Genomic DNA, 13,798 nt, shown 5'->3' on the forward strand with positions numbered 1-13,798 from the left:
ATTTAGAAAGATAGAACTAGAAATGACTCATTCTTTCAAGTAGTTATGGCAATCAAAATTGATTAAATATAAAGCATTTTCAAGAGACTGCATTTGCCAAGACTAACTGCTATTCAGATCAATTGTTATCTGCCCTTTTTTTTTATTTTAAACCATCATAAGATTAGTAGAGGGGTGGAGACTTTAGAATGTCAGGGCCATATTATGCTATTATAGCAACTAGTATTCACAAATGATATTTTTATCATTTCCTGTAAATCTATAAACCATAAATATACCCTAAACAAATTAACAAATAATTCATTAATCATGAGAACTTTAGAAAAAGTTATGCAACTTATAATAAAAGATATGTAAAATGTGTTGAACAAGAATATTATACCACTTGCTTTCAAGGATTTAAGTAGTGTTTATGCTTTAAAATGTAAATGAGTTGTATTTCACATAAACTATAAAAATGAAAAAGTATTTTATAAAGATAAATAATTATGTAATTAATGGTATTATACATAAAGATCAGAAAAGCAAATCTAACAATATGAAATTTCAGGTATATGGAATCTTTATCATTGTAGTCAAAAATATTTATTTCAATTCTCCATTTGGCTTGTATGGCTATTACATAGATAAAAACAAGTCAGGTGCTTTTAGGAAATAACTATGCATCACACTCTGAGCACAAAAATAAAGACAATTATTTTCACTTTTTCATAAAATACTAAAGGAAGAATAATCATTTTCATTGCCAAAAATGTCACTAATGAAGCCAAGCACATAATAGTACAAATTTGGGAAAAAATTCAATGACATAAATTTGTTACCCAGCCAAAAATTATATAGAATTGTAGTTGAACATACTTATTTTGAAAAGAGTTCCGGAATGATGAATCTTAATAATATCAATCAGCATGCATTTTCAAAATACAAATCCAACTGCAAGTAAAAATCATAACTTTTTTTAAAGACTGAAACTATTTCAATAGATACAAATTTGTTCATGAAAATTTAAACAGGATATTGTTTCAATGGAAAACTGATTTCCTAAGAAGCAATAATAAGTATTCTCATAAAATTATGAACAACTACCATCATTCCTAGTATAACTTTCCGGAATATGAATATGTTGATTAATTTCATGAGACACAACTTGAATTAGCCTTCTTTAACATCAAGAGCTCTGCTTAAAGACCAATCCAGTAGTATAGACCAACAAACTAAGCTTTGAATTTCAACTTCTAAATGGACATTTCTCTTTTTTTGTGTTTATTGTCTACTTTATTATGTTAGATATTAGCAAATATCTTACAATGTTGTTTGGCTTGCATATTATTTCATCTTTTTGATATAAAGATAAAAATAGATATCCCTTGAAATTTTTTAAAAAATATTTTCTCATATTTGATTAACATATGTATTAATTTGTAATATTGATAAAATGGTACAACAGATGCAATTAAATACTATTGTCATGAAGGTCAAGAGATAAGGTTATTTCAATGTGGATCATACTTTTGCCATGGACTTTATTATTTGTTCTAAATTCTCTTAAGGAAAAGAAAGATGTAAAATATTTAAATCCTTTCTCTCTCTACCTCTTTCTTTCTTTATTTACCTATCTAGCTGTCATTCATGCAATCATGTCAGGCCAGTTTCAGCTTCTGTTAAGACACTGAAGTTGTATATATGCTAATGTTATTTCTATTAAAGACAAAACTGGAGTCAGAATGTCAGAGTTTAAATCCCTCCTCAGCTCTTTGAGAACAATGGACCTTGGACAATCAAATCAACCACTCAGTTTTTTGTTTGCTTTTTTTTTTTTTTTTATGTGTAAAATGAGAGAGATACTAAAGTGTTTATTACATTATGGATATAGGATACATGAGTTAATTCATGTCAAACCTTTACACAATGCATGCCATATGCCTACAATTCATTAAGTGACAATGACTATAAATTAGCATGGAAGCTACTTTGAGAATGTAAGTGTACCAGTCAGGATTTACAACCAGGCCAGCCTAATTCCACATTCCATTACCTCCCCACTGTACAATACTGCCCCCTGATTAAGTATCTCATCAGTAAAAGAGTCCTCTAAAAGAGGTTTGCTGAAGGTGGTAATATTAAAATTGAGAATAAAACTTAACCAGGACTCAAAATTGAACAGTTGTCTTTCTGGTACTGGAATTTGTTACCAAAGGCCCATCTAGTGTTTTTCCTTGGCCGACAAGCCAGGTGGGTTTGTTGGAGAACAGAAGTGCTGATGAGACAATGTGCTGACCCACTTTGTCCCCCAGAAGACAGTCCCAGCTGGTGTAGCATATACTTATTGTCAAATAAGACCATTTTTTTTTTTTTGGCTTGTCATTATTTATCTCCCAGGAAATAAAAATATAAATGTTGTGTTATCTGGAGAGGGGAGAAAGTTGGACCTGATATTTGAAAGAGCCAAATCCCATATGAAATTATCGTCACATTAAAATAGAAGCAATAGTTTATAACTATGAATATAAACCAGGTATCTGTCATTGTTTTTTATTCTAATCTTATTACAGACACATGAAACTTGAAGTCTATCTTAAATATATAAAACAAAACAAAAATCTCCTAAATCTATTTGTATAATGTATAGTTTCAAGGAATGTCTTATAAACACAGTGGCAGAATTGAAGAACAGAGACATAGAAAAAGAAGCTCTTTATCATGTTAATTCTGATTATATGCTAAAAATTCTTAGATTTCAGATATTGCAAACAAGAATGGCTTGAAAAGAGAATAAATGAAGCTAGTACATACCCCACAAGGGTGTTCTGAAGGAAATACTGGTGAGACCCTGTGCTATAAAATGCATTTTCTTGAGAACTCGACCAAAAACTGAGTAAAAATTAATAAGACTTTAGAACCAAATGAAATAACATTTTCTGTCAGTAATGAGAACCATGACATGATCAAATTTTATAGTCTTTTAAGCTTATAAGCTCTCAACATACTATGATGTAAAGCAAAGGACATAGAGCCTTGTGGATCTTTGAGAATAGGGTCTGAATCTCAGTAATCCATATGAGTTACTTTAGGTAAGGTAATTTAATTCTCTTAGCTGTCTAGACATTGAGAGTAGGTAAAGGAGAAAGACAGATATATATAATTTCTAATTTCAAAGACTTGTAATTTCAGCACAAATTTGACCCTAAGACAAAGAAGAAAAGGCAAAAAAGAAGAAAGGTATGTCATGAAATATCCTTGGGTCCAAGGAAAGGCACTCTTGTTGCCATGCCTTATGATCTAAACTGACATATTTACTACTGCATACAGCTGAGTCTTTTGAAGAAGTACAAGTTAACTCTAGGGTTTTGAAAATGTTCAATCAACAAATTTACTGATGCTACATTTGTTCATTTCATTTATATTGAGGTAGTATTTAAAAGAGGGACTATATCACCAACATTAAAACATGTAGAGGGGCCATACAGAAAAGTGAAGTAAACAGTTCTACATAGGGAATCATAAAATTAACAAAGTCTTGGAGGAAAATCATAAACAAGAAAATAGTAGTGAATTTCATTGTCGAGTGAGAGTCTCATGGGTTAAAGCACACAACTAGAAAAATGTGCATTTTCAAATGAAGTATTTAACACATTAATTTTTAGTAATATATCTTTACTGACCACTCATCATATCTAAAGCTTTGTAGATCAAATTTGGGTTGGAATACTTACCCTGAGCTTTGTCACTCCCTATACTCAAACCTATGAATGGTTAGATAGATTTAGGGAATATGAATAAACACATCTATAGTCAGTTTCATTATTGGGAATATAGTTATACTGGTATTTCCTTACAGGACTATATAAGCTTCAGAGGTGCTGTATATAAAGGACTACCCCCATACTCATCATACACCATACCCATCATGTTATTAGTGTTTGTGATAATGATGATTATAATGATGTTGATGATTATGATAATGACCATGTGGAGGACAAGGAGGAGGATGCCATACCAATCTCTAGCACTGAGTCCTTTATATATCTGTGCAAGATGAAGTTCCCAATCTTAATAAGGTCATAATTCATTATAATGGGTCGTATACACACTTGGACAAATAAATTCAAAACTCCAGTACTATCGATTTATGTGCAATCTCCTAGCAGCAATTAGAAAATTAGGTTCCATACTCTTTCAAAATAAAGTCTAACAATTTGTTTAACAGATATTGTCATATTGGAATGATGAAAAAAGGACAGAAAGATGAATATACCTTTTAATATATATATATATATATATATAATTTATTTATTTATTTGAGAGAAAGTGAGAGAGAAAGAGAGAGAGCACAAGGGGAGAGGAGGGTCAGAGAGAGAAGCAGACTACCCACTGAGCAGGGAGCCTGATGAGGTCTTGATCCAGGACTCTAGGACTATGACTTGAGTTGAAGGCAGATGCTTAATTGACTGAGCCACCCAGTTGTCCCAGAAAGATAAATATGTTTTTATATATTGGTGCATTTTTTTATGACTCTTCAGGAATTCTCTTTTCATCACTTTAGTGTCTGACTCCTTCACTTATTCCCAACATAGGAAAATGTGAAGCTCTGTTATAAATCTTATCAATTTCATCTATGTTAATTTACTTATGTTACTTTCAAACTACAGTCCTTCTAATGGAGGGTAATGTTTAAGTGTTATTCTAGTAAACTGAAGAAATAACAAAAAAAACACCTTCTTCTTTTTTTTTCTTTTCTTCTTTTTTTAATTTAAATTCAAGTTGGTTAAATATATAGTATAGCATTGGTTTCAGGAGTGGAATTTAGTGATTCATCACTTACATATAATACTCAGTGCGCATCCCAACAATTGCCCTCATTAATGCCCATCCATCACTCAATTACCCCATCCCCCAACCACCTCATCTCCATCAGCCCTCAGTTTGTTCTCTATATTTAAAAGTTTCTGGGGCGCCTGGGTGGCTCAGTGGGTTAAGCTGCTGCCTTTGTCTCTTGTCATGATCTCAGGGTCCTGGGATCGAGTCCTGCATCAGGCTCTCTGCTCAGCAGGAAGCCTGCTTCCCTCTCTCTCTCTACCTGCCTCTCCATCTACTTGTGATCTCTCTCTGTCAAATAAATAAATAAAATCTTTAAAAAAATAAAAATAAAAGTTTCTTATTGGGGCACCTGCATGGCTCAGTGAGTTAAAACCTCTTGTCTTTGGCTCAGGTCACGATCTAGGGTCCTGGGATTGAGCTCCACATCAGGCTCTCTGCTCTCCTCTCCCTCTCTGCCTGTCTCTCTGCCTACTTGTGATCTCTTGTCTGTCAAATAAATAAATAAATAAATAAATCTTTAAAAAATAAGTAACAAAATAAAAGTCTCTTATTGTTTGTCTCCCTCTCCGCTTTTATCTTATTTTTCCTTTCCCTATTTCCATCTGCTTTGTTTCTTAAATTCCACATATGATGAAACTATATTATATTTGCCTTTATCTGACTCAGTTACTCTGCGTCATGTAATACACTCTCATTCCACCCATGTTATTGCAAATGGCAAGATTCCATTCTTTTGGATTGCTGAGTTATTATACACACACAGACACACACATACACACACCACCTCTTCTTTATCCTTCAGTAATGGACATTTGGGTTCTTCCATAATTTGCCTATTGTTGGTAATGCTGCTATAAACAATGGAGTGCATGTACTTCTTCAAATTAGCATTTTTGTATCCTTAGGATAAATACTTAGTACTGCAACTTCTGGGTCATATTGTAGTTGTATTTTTATACGAACCTTTTATTGGATATGTCATTTGCAAATATCTTCTCCTAGTCCAACAGTTAACTTTTAGTTTTGTTGATTGTTTCCTTCACTGTGAAGAAGCTTTTTGCTTTATGAAATCCCAATAATTCATTTTTACTTCCCCCGCTTCCCCACTGCTGGCCTCAGGAGGCATGTCTAGTAAGAAGTTGCTGCTGCCAAGGTCAAAGTGGTTACTGCCTGTGCTCTCCTCTAGGATTTTGATGGATTCCTATCTTACATTTAGATCTTTCATCCATTTTGGATTTATTTTTGTGTGCAGTATAAGTAAGTGGTCCAGTTTCATTCTTCAGCATATTGCTGTCTTGTTTTCCCAACACCATTTGTTGAAGAGACTGTCTATTTTTTCTACTGGATAGTCTTTCTGCTTTGTCAAAGATTAGTTGGATGTACAATTGTGGGCCCATTTCTGGATTGTCTCTTCTGTTCCATTGACCTATGTGTCTGTTTTTAGACCAGTACCACACTGTCTGGATCAATACGGCTTTGTAATTTAACTTGAAATACGGAATTGTGATGCCTCCAGCTTTGCTTTTCTTTTTAAGTGTTGTTTTTTGTGGTTCCATACAGATTCTAGGATTGTTGGTGTTTTTGCTTTGCTTTGCTTTTTAAATGGTGTTTTTTGTGGTTCCATACAGATTCTAGGATTGTTTGTTCTAGCTCTGTGAAAAATGATAGTCTTATCATTGCATTGAATATGGATTGTATTGAATGTGTAAATTGTGTAAATATAGACATGTACACATATAGAATGTATAAATTGTTTATAGATATTTTAACAATATTTATTCTTCCAATCCATAAGCATGGAATGTTCTCCATTTCTTCGTGTCCTCTTCAATTTCTTTCATAACCATTCTATTATTTTCAGAATACAGATCTTTTACCTCTTTGGTTAGGTTTATTGCTAGGCATCATATGGTTTTTGGTGCAATTATAAATGGGATTGATCTTTTGATTTCTTTTTCTGCTAGATTATTATTGGTGTATAGAAATGCAACAGATTTCTGTAGATTGATTTTATATACTGTGACTTTGCTGAATTGGTGTATCAGTTCTAGCAATTTTTGGGTGGAGTCTTTCAGATTTTCTACATAGAGTATCATGTTTTCTGCAAATAGTGAAAATTTGACTTCTTCTTTGCCAATTTGGATACTTTTTATTTCTTTTCATTGTCTGATTAGTGAGGCTAGGACTAGAAGGAAAATAATTAAGATTAGAGTGGCAATAAATGATATAGAGATAAAAACAAAACAGTAAAATGGATCAACAAAACTAGGAGCTGGTCCTTTGAAAGAATTAACAAAATTAATAACTACTTAATTAGACTTACAAAAGAAAAGAGAAACAGAAACAGAAAATTTAAATAGACCTATGACCAGTATTGAAATTAAATAAGTAATCAAAAATCTCCCAACAAACAAAACTCCAGGATCTGATGGCTTCCCAGAGGAGTTCTACCAAACATTCAAAGAATTAAGGACTATTCTTCTGAAGCTGTTCTGAAAAGTAGAAGTGGAAGGGAAACTTCCAAATTTATTCAATGAGGCCAGCATTACCTTGATCCAAAATCAGACAAAGACCCCACTAAAAAGGAGAATTACAGACTAATATCCCTGATGAACATAGATGCAGAAATTCTCAATGGAATACTTGCTAATCAAATTCAACAGTACATTAAAAGGATTATTCACCAGGACCAAGTGGGATTTATTCCTGGGCTTCAGCGATAGTTCAACATCCACTAATCAATCAACATGATACACCACATTAATAAAAGAAAGAATAAGAACAGTATGATCCACTCAATAGACACAGGAAAAACATTTGACAAAATACAGCATCCTTTCTTGATGAATACCCTCAAGAAAGTAGGGGTAGAAATACCAAAATAACATAAAGTCCATATAAGAAAGAGTCACAGCTAATACTATCCTCAATGGGGAAAAACTAAGAGCTTTCTCCCAAGGTCAGGAACAGGAGAGGGAAGTCCACTGTCACCACTGTTGATCAACATAGTACCGAAAGAAATCCATGACCTGAGCTGAAGGCAGACACTTAACTGACTGAGCCACCCAGGTGGCCCCCAAACCACTTTTTTTCTATGCCAACTCTTCTATTACTGTATCCAAAGTTAACCCATGCTAAATCTGACAGATAATTAAACCCTACCAAAAATGTAATATATTTTGGGCTTGATTCATTTGATGTGAAATGAATAGAATAGAGAAAAACATACGTGGGATCTGAATTTTCCTCAGGCAAATAAACTGGAGTGAAGAAAACTAAAACTTTATATTATTAAGGTGAAAAAAAATCTACACATTCCACTAATAGACTTGGAAAGAATGAAGTTTTGCACTGTATACAAATGGAACACTTCTAATTTTACATGACATGTACATAGTGTTTCTGGATCCTTTAACTAGAGTAGACTTCCAATAGAGATCGTATTTCTATTCATATGCAAAACAATCAGTAGAATGTAATTAATATGTACATATGATAAGGATTTTTGTCTTAATGCAAGTAAACAACACTCCCTTTGAAATATCCCATTTCACTACCCAGGTGCTTTTCCAAGCCACAGAGTCTTCTACACATTACTGCTCAAGCCATCTGGGCTTCATTCTGTTCCTGATACCTTCATGAGAGCATTACTCCACTGAACACAGTCATCTCCACGAGTCTTCTGATGCTGTTAGTTCTATATTAGATTCAAGTAAGGAATTCTGGCTCTCCCCCCAACTGCTGCTCCTACAAAAGCTTCACCAGGGTTTATAACTCTGTTCCCTTTAGTAAAACTGAAAAAAAGTCTTCTAATGAATTAAAAGAATAAAAACTCTATGTTCAGAGATAATGGAAGAAAAAAACTCAGAAATAGTCTACAAGTACTAATGTGTTTGCACAAGTCTAGATTTATTCTCAGTGCAGCCACTGTAACCATGGGGTTGCCCATTTAGCATACCTCTATTCAGCACACTGCAGGGACTAGAGCTGTTCATAGCTGTGCCCACTGGCAACAATGCTCTGAGATGGACAACTTTACATTCTCCAAGATATCTCTACTTTATTCCTTTCCTCCACCTTAATGATTGATTCCTGTGGCTGCAGTCCCTTTTCCAGACTGGTTCCTGGGATGAATTTGCAGTAGAGATATCCACTGCCGTCATGGAAAACGCTACGCTGGGCAGCTTATACTATGAATGTGCTTGTCTTTTCAATTCAATTCATATAGTATATGAGTTGATAAGTAACATTTTTTACAAAGGTGAGTAAAATATATCACACTTTTAATAATTTAGCATGTAAACATTGGGAGATAGTTTTAGCTTAAAAATTACCTATCATTTTATATCTTAAAACTTCTAAAGACTTTGAGATTAATTTACTATCCACACATTTTTTATCAATGTAGAAGACTAGAATATAGAATATTAAAAAAAAATAAAATGTTATTTATTTATCTGACAGAGAGAGATAGATCACAAGTAGGCAGGCAGAGATGGAGGGGGAAGCAGGTTCCCCCCTGAGCAGAAAGTCCAATGTGGGGCTTGATCCCAGGACCCTGAGATCATGACCAGAGGTGAAGGCAGAGGGTTAACCCACTAAACCACCCAGGTGCCCCTAGAATACTTAAAAATTTTAACCCCACATACCATAAGAAATATAATCATTTAAGATGGTAAATATGTCTAAATTAAACAGCATCTTACATAAGCCCATGTCTGGGTTAATATTTTAATATTCCTGCAGACATATTCATTTTATTTAATCCTTCAGTTTGGAATTTTTTTTTAAGTTGATTTTGCAAGATCCATTAAGGTTGCTTTGACAATATCTTTATGGAAAAGATCTGTGCTCAACCAATTTATAGTATTTGTGTAGAATGGTGGTATTATAAAAATGTATATATCTTGACAAATTTTATTTTTGAATGTTAAATATCAGCATGAAATATTTTCTGTACAAAATCGTTTTGTCACAAATCTAAAATAATTTTATTTATTTATGGTGACAAGCTTTAAAATTTTAACAATTAAGGGCTACCTTGCAGGTTATATACTTTCAAGCTTAAGGCTTTGCCCAAGCATGCAAGATAGTACCATTAATCTTTAATGCCACCTGCATTTCATTAGTTACTTTCTTATCATATAAGTAAAGTTCATCCTTGTTGACACAAAATGTGTAAACACCCACAGGTTATACAGACAATAACAATTAGCACATTTACAATGGAGTCCTCCTAATTACTTTTTAAAGTCATTAAGATTAAAAAATGAAATTCTAAAATATTATAACCAATGCTGAATCATTGCGTTCAAATGGGAATATGGGTGCAGTAGCTATTCAGTTAACTAGATTCTCTGAGCTAAAATCAGGAAATATGAGCTGCATTTTCATAAACTCCATTTCACATTTAGGACAGCAGAAATGAATTTATTCTTGTGTTCCTATATTTAAAGGATTTTGTAGAAAATAATGTATCTACAACTGATGACTGAGTTGCTATCCCAACTTCAATGAATGTCAGATAGATTCCAGTAGAACAAGAGATGGGGAGATGAATAATTGTGGTTTTGAGTATGTGTTATAAACATGACATTTCCCAATTGAGTAGGGCACTTCTGACAAAAATCATACCAACTTTACAAGTCTGGGGCAATAATAATCTTATGTAATATTGTATATATATTCACTGGAAGCTCAGTGTTGCTTTTGCATTCTAGTGATATCTCCTCTTTCAATAATATCAGAATTTTTTTTTTATTCAGACCAGAGAAGGAAATTTCTACTCACCTAATATTGCAAAATTAAGTATAAGTTAAAGAATTATTAAATTAACAAAGATTATTTTAATAAAAATATTAGCTCTGAAAACTACAAAGAAAGAAGTGAAAAATAAGATTTTTATTCTAATGCAGTATATGCTAAAGTCATTTTTAAAATTTTGACGAATTCAAATTTAACTTTTTGCTAAGCTTTTCTTCTTCACAAGAGTTTGGTTACACAAAACAAGATTACTTAACATTGACAAGGAAAATGGTATTTGTCAGGTACAGAGTATGTGCTGGGAACTCCACTGTGAGTTTTGCAGATTAAAAAAAATATTTACCAAGAGACAATGTAACAGGTGTCTTTCATATTTTATTGCCTATTTTATTTATAAGCACATATTTATGTTATTGCCAACCCTCAAAAAACCCTGGAAGGCAAAATCTCTGATCTTTGTTTGACCAATCTAACTCACTGTAAAATTTCCAATGATTATGAAGGGAAACAGATTTAGGAGGTATTATAATTCCAGAAGAAAATTGTACGTCCACTCTTGGCAAATGCCAATAGAAAACACAGATTTTCAGAATAACCAGGCAGAGCAATATGAGGTTATATCAAATAGTGTTTATCTTTCTAAAGGAAACAAAGGGGATTCTGCTCAGCCAGCATATGTAACAGAGATATCAACAACATTCTCCAACACCAAGGCACAAGCTAGCTGCCCTCCCCAACCCCTTTCTAGTAGGCAAACATGAGAGTGACAACAGATGAAAGGATTACATACAAAATTCTAGAATTAAGACTCTTCTTCCGCCTATCCCACATACATCATGTAAGTTGTTTTAGATATAGGGCAGTGGCCCCTCATCTTGGCTGGGAATAACTCCTTGTTCTATGAATTAAAACAAAAGAGAAGAATGAGAGAGAAGGGAGACATGAGAATCAATGTGATTTCTGTAATAGGACACAAGATACATATTGACAAAAAGAGCACTACTCACCCATCAATCAGTCTCAGACTCTGCAGACTACAATAGACAGATTCAGGTATCTCCTGATCCTGATGCTGAGAAATGGAACAAAAGATAAACATCCCCAGTACTTTGGGAGGCAGACTAACCAGAAATAGGATGTAGAAGGGTTATAGTTCTCACCTATCAAAGGAAAAATGTAGAAGAATGTAGAAGACAGAATAGGGTTAGAAGTTTGGAAAAAATGCTTAGTGCAGTCGTATTAGCAATATTAGTTTGTGGTATGACCCCTGAACGGTGGTGGCACCCCTCCTTTTTTTAACATACTTTTTTCAGTTTGATATTTGGTCCTCCTGTTGATCCTCCACGCATCACAGCCCCAGTTACTCCCCAATTCTACCCACATTGTGGCTTACTACATTGCTCCTTACCCTTATGCTTGCAAATAATGATAATTTGATAAATACTTAATTTAGTAATTGAAACAATCCATATTTCTTTTGGTTTTTAATCACTCATATTTTTAAATCAACATTTAGTAAATCATCTCATAGGTCAAATACTTATTGGATTTTTTGGTCAGGTTTACTGTGGTATAATTTACATACAGTGAAATTCACCATTTTTAGGATACTTTCATAAATTTGCAAAGATGCACACAACCATGTTACCACCATCATAATCAAGATATAACAGATTTATCATTCCCAAGATATTACTTCTGTCTCTTTTAATCAATCCTGTTCAACTCTCATCTGTACCTAACAATCCCTGATCTGTTTTCTCTCACTATAATTTTGCCTTTTCCAGAATATTATATGAGTATCATATAGAATCTATCCTTTGAATCTGACTTCTTTCACTTAGTATAATACATTTGACATATACCCATGCACTTGCATGTATCAGTACTTTCCTCTTATGGCTGAGAAATATTGCATTTTATAAATATGTCACACTGAGTTTAATCATTCAATAAATGAGGACATTAGGGTTCACAGATATTAGTTGTTGTTATAATATATGTAATATGGCTATAAACATTTGTATAGAGGATTTGGTGTCTGCATAATTTTTCTTCTGATAATGTAATACATGTACATCAAATTTAGGTTTAAATTTTCATTTTCCTAATGACTAATCATTTAATTTATATGAGAGTAGGTTTTCATGTTCTTACTTGCTATCTGTATATATTCTTTGTAAAACCTGTTCAAAAATGGACCTGTTTTGTCCATTTTTTAGTTTTTCTTTGCTTAGTGAGTCTACAAATATATATGTATATATGTTCCGTACATGACTCCTTTATTACATTTTTGTCGTGTAATTTTTTTATCTGTGTCTTTTGTTTTCATCATCTTAACAATATCTTTTGAAGAGTAGTTTTTTAATCTTGCTGAGGTTCAATTTGTTGGTTTCGGGTTTTTGATGACTTATGATTTTAGTAACACACTATAGAAATATTTGAGTAATCTAAGGCTGAAAATATATGTTTATATTTTTTCCTTTAGGAAGTTTCAGAGTTTTGAACTTTTACCTGACTCAATAACCCATGTAAATTAATGTAAGATATAAATCGAGGTTCTTTATTCTGCATATGGAAGTCCAATTTTTTCAACATCATTTATTAAAAAGACTTTACTTCCTCCAACATTATTGATATCTAATTAATCATAAATGTGTGGGTCTACTTTCTAGTTTTCTTTTCTGTTCCATTGAGCCATGTGTCCATCCTTTTCCTAGTACCACATTATTTTGGTTAACATAGATCTAGGTAGTTTGCATTCTGAAATTTTACTCTGTCATACAATTTCAAGCAGAAGAATCATTACAAAACCATATCCAGACACATTACAATCCTATTGCAAAGGAAACAATAATAAGAAAAAAGAAAAAGAAAAAAAAATTAAAAATGCGACTAATAAAAAATGACACAATGTATAAAGGACAAAACTGTGTGTGAATGATGGAACTCTTCTCTGAAGCCATTCAATCCAGAGCCAATAGGAAAAAAAGAAAAAAAAAATTAACATGCTGGAAGAGCCTTTTCTTTATTCCAGATAAACAAAAGCTGATCTGCATATATGTGTATGTATGTGTGTATCTGGATATATGTGCATGTGTGTGTGTGTGTGTGTGTGTATGTTGTGTGTGGAGGTGGGGGTCTATGTGGGTGAGATCTTGGCACACTAAATGTTGTTGAGAGTGTGGAACAATTTGAACATCATATAGTAAATTTA

Source organism: Mustela putorius, unplaced genomic scaffold (assembly GCF_011764305.1).
Source record: "Mustela putorius furo isolate JIRA1106 unplaced genomic scaffold, ASM1176430v1.1 tig00000083_pilon_pilon_pilon, whole genome shotgun sequence".
NCBI classification, from domain to species: Eukaryota; Metazoa; Chordata; class Mammalia; order Carnivora; family Mustelidae; genus Mustela; species Mustela putorius.